The sequence below is a fragment of the Procambarus clarkii genome, chromosome 16, assembly GCF_040958095.1.
Source record: "Procambarus clarkii isolate CNS0578487 chromosome 16, FALCON_Pclarkii_2.0, whole genome shotgun sequence".
Classification (NCBI taxonomy): Eukaryota; Metazoa; Arthropoda; class Malacostraca; order Decapoda; family Cambaridae; genus Procambarus; species Procambarus clarkii.
Window position 1 is genome coordinate 7,219,096 of NC_091165.1, and position 13,183 is coordinate 7,232,278.

The following is a 13,183-nucleotide window of genomic DNA, read 5'->3' on the forward strand; positions in this document are numbered from 1 at the left end:
GTTTTTTCGACTACCTAACCTACCTAACCTAACCTAACCTAACTTTTTCGGCTACCAAACCTAACCTAACCTATAAAGATAGGTTAGGTTAGGTAAGGTTAGGTTAGGTAGGGTTGGTTAGGTTCGGTCATATAACTACGCTAATTTTAACTCCAATAACAAAAAATTGACCTCATACATTATGAAATGGGTAGCTTTATCATTTCATAAGAAAAAAATTAGAGAAAATATATTAATTCAGGAAAATTCGGCCTGTTAGGCAAAACGAGCCTTACATAGTAGGCCGAGAAGTGCGTTCTGGCTACTAGGTACGACATATATATATATATATATATATATGTCGTACCTAATAGCCAGAACGCACTTTTCAGCCTACTATGCAAGGCCCGATTTGCCTAATAAGCCAAGTTTTCATGAATTAATATATTTTCTCTAATTTTTTTCTTATGAAATGATAAAGCTACCCATTTCATTATGTATGACTCAATTTTTTTTTATTGGAGTTAAAACTAACGTAGATATATGACCGAACCTAACCAACCCTACCTAACCTAACCTAACCTATCTTTATAGGTTAGGTTAGGTTGGGTAGCCGAAAAAGTTAAGTTAGGTTAGGTTAGGTAGGTTAGGTAGTCGAAAAACAATTAATTCATGAAAACTTGGCTTATTAGGCAAATCGGGCCTTGCATAGTAGGCTGAAAAGTGCGTTCTGGCTATTAGGTACGACATATATATATATATATATATATATATATATATGTATATATATATATATATATATATATATATATATATATATATATATATATATATATATATATATATATATATATATATATATATATATATATATTCAAATGGTTGTTATAATATATTCTTACTTTAAATGTAATCCTTCTTAAGATTATACCTTTCTCTCCTCCTCTTAGTTCACATGGGCTTAAGTGTCTTACCACAATACACAAAACTGCTGAGGTACCTACCTTTACTATCTAGCACGGGTTTAACTACGTCTGCACTACTCGGGTGACAAGTATCGACAGCGGTCGTGCACAAACAAGATACACTAAAAAAAGACCAAATCTCCAATCATTGATAAAGCTTAACTAATCTATAGTCAGCTCTTGATTAGGTAGACACGCGAACTCACTCACCCCTTACACCTTCTATCACATGCAGACCATGAGTCACAATAACGTGACTTAAAGTTAAGAAAACTGAACCACACTCCAGAAGATCGACTTGTTAATGCTCCAGGACGGACGGAAACGTCGTCGTCTCCTAATATTCAGGTGTGAGGTTTAGTTTTCATATCTTCTCCCACCCCGGAGTGTGATGGATGAGCCTCATCTATTCCACCCTCAATAACACTACCCACTGGAACAGGATTAATGAAGCTCATCAACACCACTTCATTAACACATCAGCTTCTTCCTTCTTCGGAATCACCACCTTTATTTCTCACTCCTCTCCTTCTTCTCCAATTACACAACACGCTTCATTATCACCCCGACCACATCTTCTTGATCCCTAATCTCACATGCCTTATCACATCAGCAGTTTGGGCGCCCCACCAATTGCACCAAGTGCCACTTCAAACTTATTCCATTCTAGCAATCTTTTTCATTGATAAGCTAAAACCCACTATTAACTCTCACTATCCAGAAAATGAGAATACATATTTACGAGACGACGAAGACACTTTAGATTTGTCAATTTTGTCTTCCAGGAGAAGCCCTTTTTACGATGATATTTTGGTTTTGAAAAAGTCGTCGTCCTAGTGTAGTCTTATCACTCAAGAAATTGTGAAAAAGTCGTCGCTCAGGCACAGTCCTTTTAATGGCAATATTTTAAAAACTATTCGTCATGGGATAGCCATTTTAGCGACAATATTATGAAAGAGTCAACATTTTATGAGAGCTATATAGACTAAGAGATTAAGACTGAGAATCAGAGAGAACGAGAGACAGAGGGAGATTCATGCCAATCTAAAGCCGCCCATGTAGAACATGAACGCAACAGAAATTAATGAGGAAATTTGCATAATGTTATCCCCAAGCATCTGCAACAGACGATTTGAAAGACATTTCTATATATATATATATTCTACAGAGGGGGGCACCCGGCGTTACCGGGTTTCTCTGTCTGGCTCCCATCGATCTATCCATTCATCTGTCTATCAAAGCATTTAACCAATAATCTATGCATCTATCTTTTCATCTATGTATCCATCAATATACTTACTGTCTGTCTTTTTTTCTGATTTAGCCTCTCGCTTTGTCTATCTGATTATTTCTCAGACTCTCACGGTGAGTCGCTGTTTCTATATCAGTCTTTGTCTCTGTGTGTCTCGATCTATCTCTCTCTTTCTCTTATGAAAAATATAACCCTAATGTGTCGGTGGTCGCCAGTGAGAGGAGCTCAGTGGTGATAATACCTAAAAAAGAATAGTCACCTTTTGCTCTGATAACGCACCGTGGCTTGAGATTGTTTTGAAGCTGTTGAAGAATTCTCTGTGTCATGCTGATATGTCTAATCTACTTCATATATATGTCTAACCTACTATTTATATAGTTGGTTATAGCCTACTAATTGTAGGTTAGACATATATATGGACGAGATTGGGTGGCTATAAATAGGAGCTCCTTCGTATGGGCCAATAGGTCTTCTGTAGTTACCTTCATTCTTATGTTCTTATGATATGGGCAAATTATTTACAGCAGGAAATTTATTTTTATTTTCCCAAGATCAGTGAATATAATGGTGTATTTTTATATATGAAACTATATATAACTGTATGAAACTATAAAACTATATTAAATTTTTATTGGAAAAAGTTTGTTTTAAAAATATTATGAGGTGGAGCCCGCGGGCAGTGCCAAATATCGTCACAGAAGTCTGAATATTGTACTGGAATGCGGTTCCCTTTTTAATTCTGGCAACCCCGACCAGCCTATGTTCATCCTGTACCCCAGACTATTCCCTCTGCCAATTTGGGTGAGGCTAGACCAAATTGCGTGGCCTCGAACTCTGAACAGACAGACAGACATTCCCACCTATAACATAGACAAGGGGGGATACCCGTCGCTGACCGGGTCTATCTATTTGTCTCTCATCTGTCAATCTATCTATCTATCCATCAATCTGTCTCTCGGTTTACCTGTCCATTCAGCCATCTATCCATCCGTCTATTCCTCAATCTATCAATTCCACCATCTATGTATCCACCTATCCATCCATTTGTCTACCCATGTATCTGTCCTTCTAGTTGTCGGTCTATCTATCCATCTCTCTATCCAAATATATAGTAATAAATTTATTTAAAAATCTACATATTCATCTGTCCATTTATCTACTTATCCAACCATCCATATAATCTTCTTTTTATCCATCTATCCGATTATCCGTATATCCACACACCCAAATATGCATCTATCCATCCTTCTTTCAATCTATTTATCCTTCTATTCATACACTGCCTATCCATCAATCTATCCATCTGTCCATCAATCCATCCATCTGTATACTCCCATCCATCTTTCCATCAATCTGTATACTTCCATCCATCCATTTATCCTTCCATCCATCTATCTATCCTTCCATCCATCTATCTATCCTTCCATCTGTTCATCTCTGTCCATTTTTCAATATATCTTTCCAGCTATCTGTCAATATATCTATCCATCCAACTTTGCAGCCATCTATCCATCAATCAGTCTGTTCATCTAGCTTTCTATCCATGAATCCACCCATCTGTGCAGCCATCTATCCATCAATCTATCTATCCAAACAATCTAATTGTCCATTTAGCTTTCTATTCATTTAGCTTTCATTCATCTCGCTTTCTATTCATCTATCCATCTAGCTTTCCATCATCTAGCTATCCATCTGTAGTGTAATAATTCGTAGTCACAAATATGAAATTTACTTAAAATGAATAATTAAACAAGTCAAATATGTGTAATTGCCAAGTATAATGTGACGGCGCCATATACGATCCAGGTGCCGAACTAAAACAGTTGATCCTCTCATTAATCGTAGTTTCCCATCTTCTAGTCGGGAGTACTTTGGTTGACCTAGAGGTGCTAGCTAATGGGGCTAGTTGAGCGCTGTGAACTTCGCTGGTTGAGCATACTAGAGTGAAGTGGACTTCACTCTTGGAAGGTGTTGGGCTGTGGGGCTAATTGAGCACTGTGAACTTCACTCTTGGAAGTTGCTAGCCAGTGGAGCTAGTTGAGCGCTGTAATCTTCGCTGGTTGAGTGTACTAATGAGTGCGCTAAGGTGGGGGACCCCTTGAAGAGTGGTGCGGTGAAGACCTTGTCAGAGGAATATAAATCGTGTTCGTCATTTTTGAAGCTAGCTAGCGTTAGGGCTAGTGATGCTCTGGATGACTTTTCATAGTAAACTGTGAATAGTAGTGGTGATGGGTAATAAGAACTTAAAAGTTCTAATAAGAAGAAATTATGATGGGTTAATTTTAAGTGCTATCTTATACTTACCTTAAGCATCACGCAATATTTCCACCAAGGGTGGAAATAACACCTCTAAACTTGAGTTGGATCATAGTTTTAAAAGAACCCAGTTACAGAAGCACTCGTAACATATATCAATTAACACAAACATTCAATCAAAAACTCTTGTTGACAGGCCCCCATTTAATGTGGCACACTATGGTACGGCAGTCATACCGAACAGATATAATGTCACACGCACACTAAAATAAAGAAAAAAATCTGCATTGGCTTTTGCAGCGTGAGAATTGGGCAAGAGTGAAAGTAATTCTCAGACAAAAAATAAATTAAAAATTTACTCTAAAATAATGATAAACAAATAACGTCTGAATTACCAAAAAACCTGACTTGCCTTGTCTGGGTGGAAGACTTGGTCAAGGACCGGGCCGCGGGGACATAAAGCCCCGAAGTCATTGCAGGGTAACATATACACCACTTAGCTGATACACAAAAGCTGAATAACACATGGAAGATTATGGTGACACAGAGAATAAAACTTGACTGAATAGTTACACTATAAAAACACCACAACCTGGACACAAGTAGTGTAAATTGAGACGTAGACCGTGCACTAGACCTGCAGCAGATGTGCAATTGCACACCTGAAGCAGGCAAATGAGTGATCTACGTCTCCTGGGGGGTTCTGGGGGGACCCCGGGCGCAGGTGGCAACGCGTGCCCAGTGTCGCACGGTGGTTGTGTGTCGCAAGGGGGTGGCAGGGTGTGTGTCTCTTGGGGTATTATATGTCGCTGTGGGTAAAAGTGTAAGTATTGGAAGAGGTGTGTTGAACAGGTGAGCAATAGTAGTAGTAGATGAATATGTATGAGTATGTGCCGTAGTTAATCGTGTGTGTAGATATATAGTTAAATAAGAGTATGTATGTAGGATATGTTGATATCCTACATACATACAAGGTACGACATATATATATAAGTCGTAGCCAGAACGCACTTCTCGGCCTACTATGCTCACTCGGCCTACTAGTAGGCTGAGTGATTTTCTTTATTTAAAAAAAAATTCCAATTGGTTTATTTGAAATGTTATTATTTTATATTAAAAATATAAATTATCGACTTAGTTATGTTACTTTAGGATAGGTTAGGTAGGGTAGGTTAGGTTCGGTCATATATCTACATTACTTTTAACTCAAATTATAAGAAATTATCCCATTCATAATGAAATGGATAGCGTTATCATCTCATAAGAAAAAAATTGAAAAAATGTTAAATTCAAGAATACTTGGGTTATTAGACAAATCATGTGGTGCATAGTAGGCTGAGTAGTGCCTTCTGGCTACTAGGTACAACATATATATATATATATATATATGTCGTACCTAGTAGCCAGAACGCACTTTTTGGCCTACTATGCAAGGCCCGATTTGCCTAATAAGCCAAGTTTTCTTGAATTTATATATATTCTCTATTTTTTGTCTTATGAAATGATAAAGCTACCCATTTCAATATGTATGAGGTCAATTTTTTTTTATTAGAGTTAAAAATAACGTAGATATTTGACCGAACCTAACCAACCCTACCTAACCTAACCTAACTTATCTTTATAGGTTAGGTTAGGTTAGGTAGCCTAAAAAGTTAGGTTAGGTTAGGTTAGGTAGGTTAGGTAGTCGAAAAACAATTAATTCATGAAAACTTGGCTTATTAGGCAAATTGGGCCTTGCATAGTAGGCTGAGAAGTGCGTTCTGGCTACTAGGTACGACATATATATATATATATATATATATATATATATATATATATATATATATATATATATATATATATATATATATATATATATATATATATATATATATGTCGTACCTAGTAGCCAGAACTCACTTCTCAGCCTACTATTCAAGGCCCGATTTGCCTAATAAGCCAAGTTTTCCTGAATTAATATATTTACTATAATTTTTTTCTTATGAAATGATAAAGCAACCCTTTTCTCTATGTATGAGGTCAATTTTTTTTTATTGGAGTTAAAATTAACGTAGATATATGACCGAACCTAACCAACCCTACCTAACCTAACCTAACCTATATTTATAGGTAAGGTCAGGTTAGGTAGCCAAAAAAAGCTAGGTTAGGTTAGGTTAGGTAGGTTAGGTAGACGAAAAAACATTAATTCATGAAAACTTGGCTTATTAGGCAAATCGGGCCTTGAATAGTAGGCTGAGAAGTGCGTTCTGGCTATTAGGTACGACATATATATATATATATATATATATATGTCGTACCTAGAACCCAGAACGCACTTCTCAGCCTACTATGCAAGGCCAGATTTGCCTAATAAGCCAAGTTTTCATGAATTAATGTTTTTTCGGCTACCTAACCTACCTAACCTAACCTAACCTAACTTTTTCGGCTACCTAACCTAACCTAACCTATAAAGATAGGTTAGGTTAGGTTAGGTAGGGGTGGTTAGGTTCGGTCATATATCTACGTTAATTTTAACTCCAATAAAAAAAAATTGACCTCATACATAATGAAATGGGTAGCTTTATCATTTCATAAGAAAAAAATTAGAGATAATATATTAATTCAGGAAAACTTGGCTTATTAGGCAAATCGGGCCTTGAATAGTAGGATGAAAAGTGCGTTCTGGCTATTAGGTACGACATATATATATATATATATATATATATGTCGTACCTAGTAGCCAGAACTCACTTCTCAGCCTACTATTCAAGGCCCGATTTGCCTAATAAGCCAAGTTTTCCTGAATTAATATATTTACTATAATTTTTTTCTTATGAAATGATAAAGAAACCCTTTTCTCTATGTATGAGGTAAATTTTTTTTATTGGAGTTAAAATTAACGTAGATATATGACCGAACCTAACCAACCAAACCTAACCTAACCTAACCTATATTTATAGGTAAGGTTAGGTTAGGTAGCCAAAAAAAGCTAGGTTAGGTTAGGTTAGGTAGGTTAGGTAGACGAAAAAACATTAATTCATGAAAACTTGGCTTATTAGGCAAATCGAACCTTGAATAGTAGGCTGAGAAGTGCGTTCTGGCTATTAGGTACGACATATATATATATATATATATATATATATATATATATATATATATATATATATATATATATATGTCGTACCTAGTAGCCAGAACTCACTTCTCAGCCTACTATGCGAGGCCCGATTTGCCTAATAAGCCAAGTTTTACTGAATTAATATATTTTCTCTAATTTTTTTCTTATGAAATGATAAAGCTACCCATTTCATTATGTATGAGGTCAATTTTTTTTTATTGGAGTTAAAATTAACGTAGATATATGACCGAACCTAACCAACCCTACCTAACCTAACCTAACCTATCTCTATAGGTTAGGTTAGGTTAGGTAGCCGAAAACGTTAGGTTAGGTTAGGTTAGGTAGGTTAGGTTGTCGAAAAAACATTAATTCATGAAAACTAGGCTTATTAGGCAAATCAGGCCTTGCATAGTAGGCTGAGAAGTGAGTTCTGGCTATTAGGTACGACATATATATATATATATATATATATATATATATATATATATATATATATATATATATATATATATACATTTTATATATATATATAATGTTATATATTTATAAATATATAACATTATATATATATATATATATATATATATATATATATATATATATATATATATATATATATATATATATATATATATATATATATATATGTCGTACCTAGTAGCCAGAACTCTCTTCTCAGCCTACTATTCAAGGCCCGATTTGCCTAATAAGCCAAGTTTTCCTGAAATAATATATTTACTATAGTTTTTTTCTTATGAAATGATAAAGCAACCCTTTTCTCTATGTAAGAGGTAAAAAAAATTTTATTGGAGTTAAAATTAACGTAGATATATGACCGAACCTAACCAACCCTACCTAACCTAACCTAACCTATATTTATAGGTAAGGTTAGGTTAGGTAGCCAAAAAAAGCTAGGTTAGGTTAGGTTAGGTAGGTTAGGTAGAGGAAAAAACATTAATTCATGAAAACTTGGCTTATTAGGCAAATCGGGCCTTGAATAGTAGGCTGAGAAGTGCGTTCTGGCTATTAGGTACGACATATATATATATATATATATATATATATATATATATGTCGTACCTAGTAGCCAGAACGCACTTCTCAGCCTACTATTCAAGGCCCGATTTGCCTAATAAGCCAAGTTTTCATGAATTAATGCTTGTTCGTCTACCTAACCTACCTAACCTAACCTAACCTAGCTTTTTTTGGCTACCTAACCTAACCTTACCTATAAATATAGGTTAGGTTAGGTTAGGTAGGGTTGGTTAGGTTCGGTCATATATCTACGTCAATTTTAACTCCAATAAAAAGAAATTGACCTCATACATAGAGAAAAGGGTTGCTTTATCATTTCATAAGAAAAAAATTATAGTAAATATATTAATTCAGGAAAACTTGGCTTATTAGGCAAATTGGGCCTTGAATAGTAGGCTGAGAAGTGAGTTCTGGCTACTAGGTACGACATATATATATATATATATATATATATATATATATATATATATATATATATATATATATATATGTCGTACCTAGTAGCCAGAACGCACTTCTCAGCCTACTATGCAAGGCCCGATTTGCCTAATAAGCCAAGTTTTCATGAATTAATTGTTTTTCGACTACCTAACCTACCTAACCTAACCTAACCTAACTTTTTCGGCTACCTAACCTAACCTAACCTATAAACATAGGTTAGGTTAGGTTAGGTAGGTTTGGTTAGGTTCGGTCATATATCTACGTTAATTTTAACTCCAATAAAAAAATTTTACCTCATACATATTGAAAAGGGTAGCTTTATCATTTCATAAGAAAATAATTAGAGAAAATATATTAATTCAGGAAATCTTGGCTTACTAGGCAAATTGGGCCTTGCATAGTAGGCTGAGAAGTGCGTTCTGGCTACTAGGTACGACATATATATATATATATATATATATATATATATATATATATATATATATATATATATATATATATATATATATATATATATATATATATATATATGTCGTACCTAATAGCCAGAATTCACTTTTTGGCCTACTATGCAAGGCCCGATTTGCCTAATAGGCCAAGTTTTCCTGAATTAATATATTTTCTCTAATTTTTTTCTTATGAAACGATAAAGCCACCCACTTCATTATGTATGAAGTCATTTTTTTTTATTGGAGTTAAAATTAACGTAGATATATGACCGAACCTAACCAACCCTACCTAACCTATCTCTATAGGTTAGGTTCGGTTAGGTAGCCGAAAAAGTTAGGTTAGGTTAGGTTAGGTAGGTTAGGTAGTCGAAAAACAATTAATTCATGAAAACTTGGCTTATTAGGCAAATCGGGCCTTGCATAGTAGGCTGAGAAGTGCATTCTGGCTACTAGGTACGACATATATATATATATATATATATATATATATATATATATATATATATATATATATATATATATATATATATATATATATATATATATATATATATATAAATATATATATATATATATATATATATATATTTATATATATATATATATATATATATATATATATATAAATATATATATATATATATATATATATATATATTTATATATATATATATATATATATATATATATATATATATATATATATATATAAATGGAAATGTTCGTTTGTTCAAAATCGCTAATCTCTGAAAGTTCTTCACCGATTTCTTTGAAATTTTGACACAACATCCAATTCGTATCTGAGCAGATTTTTATATACATACAATATAGATGCGAACAAGCCTGAATGGTCCCCAGGACTATATGCAACTGAAAACTGAGTTTTCAGTTATACAATATAGATGTCAAGTCTGTGACGGGATTAAAACATGCTTTTTTAAAAAAATGTTTTTCGTGTAAGGGAAATCTTTGAAACCACTTTACCGATTGCATTGAAATATTGACATAAAGTTCAATTCGAATACGTGCGTGTTTTTATATAAGTACTATATAGCTGCCACACATGATAGGTAAAAAACCAAATATTTTAAAAACAGCGCCATCTGTTGGATGTAAAATAAACACGCTATTCTGAATATGTTACAATTCCAGTTTTATGTTTCCAATTGCATTGTTAAATTAAATTTTCATAGATCTTGATTGATTTTCAATTTGATTTAATAATTTTGCAAGACATTATGTTGGATTTGAGCTATGTTCTATACTATACCGTTCATTTCATGAGTATAGTTTATTTTTTATTTTTTATTTTTTCATTTTGTGTTTTTAATTGTTCTTCTTATTTTGCAGTGCAATTGGCAGTGGAATTGAGCTGCGTTGATTAGTCTGCATTTGAATTTAAATATTTCGTTAGTATTTTTTTTTTTGAAAACAAGAAAATAGACAATGCATTTATTTCACATCTGCATATGTGCCACAAATAACCATGAATCCACCGGCTACAACGTTAACTGCGGTCTTCACATTTTGTGAAAATGACGCGTAGGCGAAATCACTGCTGTATTCGGAAATGCTTACGTATTACACATGGAATTCAAGAAGAAAATATTTTGATCGACGAAACCTAGGAGATCGAGTCGATGGACAATCTAGCATATTCAAACAAACTATGATAGGCAAACACTGTACACCGTGCATCCCAATCAAGATGAATACTTCTTTCTTCTCATGCTGTTGATAAATGTGCCTGGTTAAACGTCTTTCCAGCAATTTAGATTTGTGAACGGCGTTACACATGCCACTGTCCGTAGTGCATGTCATGATCTGAATTTATTGGAGAACGACCGACACTGGGATGTGTGCATTATTAAGGCGTCCAACAGGTCACATCCAAATCATATTCGTGCATTGTTTTCAATCATATTGACCGCCTGCTCTCCTTGATCTCCAGCAGAATAATGTCAGCACTGTGGAGAGATGCCCGACAGACCATTGGAACATTATCTAACACAGTTCAGAGTTACAAATACATTAAGATTTCAACTTAGATTCAACAGAGCAGAAGAAGTTATTTAACACATATGGCAAAATCTCACTGAAGCGACCATACAAGTCATAAATACTCATACTCCTCCAAAGTAAAACACAAACAAGCAGCATTTAGTGGGCCAGCCAGAGGCCTAGGTAACGCGCAGGAATATCCATAAAAACAAATCCAACAGTTATGGGAGAAATATTAATCGCACATGCCTGAAGATATTGTTCGTTGAATACGAAGGAAAATTCATATACTGTATGAACATGGATTTCACAGAAGAAATCTACCACGAAGCGTTGATAATGACTGAAGATTTGTGCTTGGAAATCGCAAACAACGCTCTCAGTTGGGAATGCCATCATCGAATCGATCTGCTACTGCTTAGTTCGGATGTAGAATTGCGTCGTGGACAAAATTATAACACGGGTGATCTGTTATCGCATGTACAATCAAATATTCCTAAGCTAAAGCATGAGCAAAAAGGCATTTGATTAAATAATAAAAACTGTCAATAACGGGCTTGGAGAAATCTTCTTATTAGGTGTGCCAGAAGGAACTGCTGAAACAAACCTAATTGATTGATTCTGGCAGCAATTCATTCCCAAAATGGCATAGCCTAGCTCTTGCGTTTTCCGGAATAGCTGCGACATTGCTACCAGGTGGAAGAACTGCTTATTCGGCTTTGAAATTGTCATTGAACATGCAATTCATTGAAACTCCCCGTGCAACATTTCCAAAGCATCCAGCATGGGAAAAGTATTGCAGAAATACAAACTTATTGTTTGGGATGAATGCACATTGGCCCACAAAAAATCGCTCGAGGCTCTTGATCAATCATTGCAAGATTTCCATAGGAACATCAGCCCATTTGGGAACACATTAACATTGCTTGCAGGAGATTTCATGCAACCATTACCTGTAATTCCTCGATCGACACCAGCAGATGAAATAAATGCTTGCCTGAAATACTCTACTCTGTGGCACCACGTAAAGACGTTAAAATTGACTACAAATATGCGTGTCCAGCTGCAAAACGATCCATCAGCTGAGATATTCTCACAACAGTTGCTGGAAATTGGGAACGGAAACGTGCCGGTTGATCTGACCTCAGGACGAATTTCATTGACTCATAACATCTGCAATTTAGTGATGTCAAAAGAAGAATTGGTTGAAAGAGTATTTCCCAGTATTCAAACCAATTATAAAATTCACGATTGGCTGAGTGACGAGCTATTCTTGCGGCCAAGAATAAAGACGTCTACTAACTTCACAATAATAGGGCCACCGATCATGGCTTCAAGTTCTCTACTTCTAAGACTTGTGCCATGACTTTTACCCGAAACGGGTCGTTCTTCGTCCCTCTTTGTCACTTTATGGTCATCCCCTTGAATACAAAGATTCCGCGAAGCTTTTGGGGGTTATTCCTTGACACTCGTTTGTCTTGGTCTCCCCATATCTCTTACCTCCATGTTGAGTGCTCTAAGGCCCTTACCCTCCTTCGGGTATTGTCCCATACTTCTTGGGGGGCAGATAGGCGCACTCTCCTTGCTTTACATTCCTCTCTCGTCCTGTCTAAGCTCGATTATGGTTGCCCTGCTTACTCGTCTGCTTCTCCTTCTACTCTTCGCCGTCTTGATGCTTTGCACCATACTGGGTTGCGCCTCAGTTCTG

The 13,183-nt window shown here is 35.2% G+C and overlaps 1 protein-coding gene across 2 annotated transcripts in view; it reads right to left on the reverse strand.

The window, feature by feature from the left end:
- Window positions 1-13,183, reverse strand: part of LOC138365412 (uncharacterized) — a 194,814-nt gene that overhangs the window by 157,505 nt on the left and 24,126 nt on the right. The window contains exon 1 of one of the 2 annotated variants that reach the window (XM_069325724.1): window positions 984-1,061. The exons of the other annotated variant lie outside the window; for it this stretch is intronic. The gene's annotated coding sequence lies outside the window, so the exon portion shown is untranslated. Of the gene's footprint in view, window positions 1-983; window positions 1,062-13,183 lie in introns of those variants that run through there. 2 annotated transcript variants of the gene reach the window in all.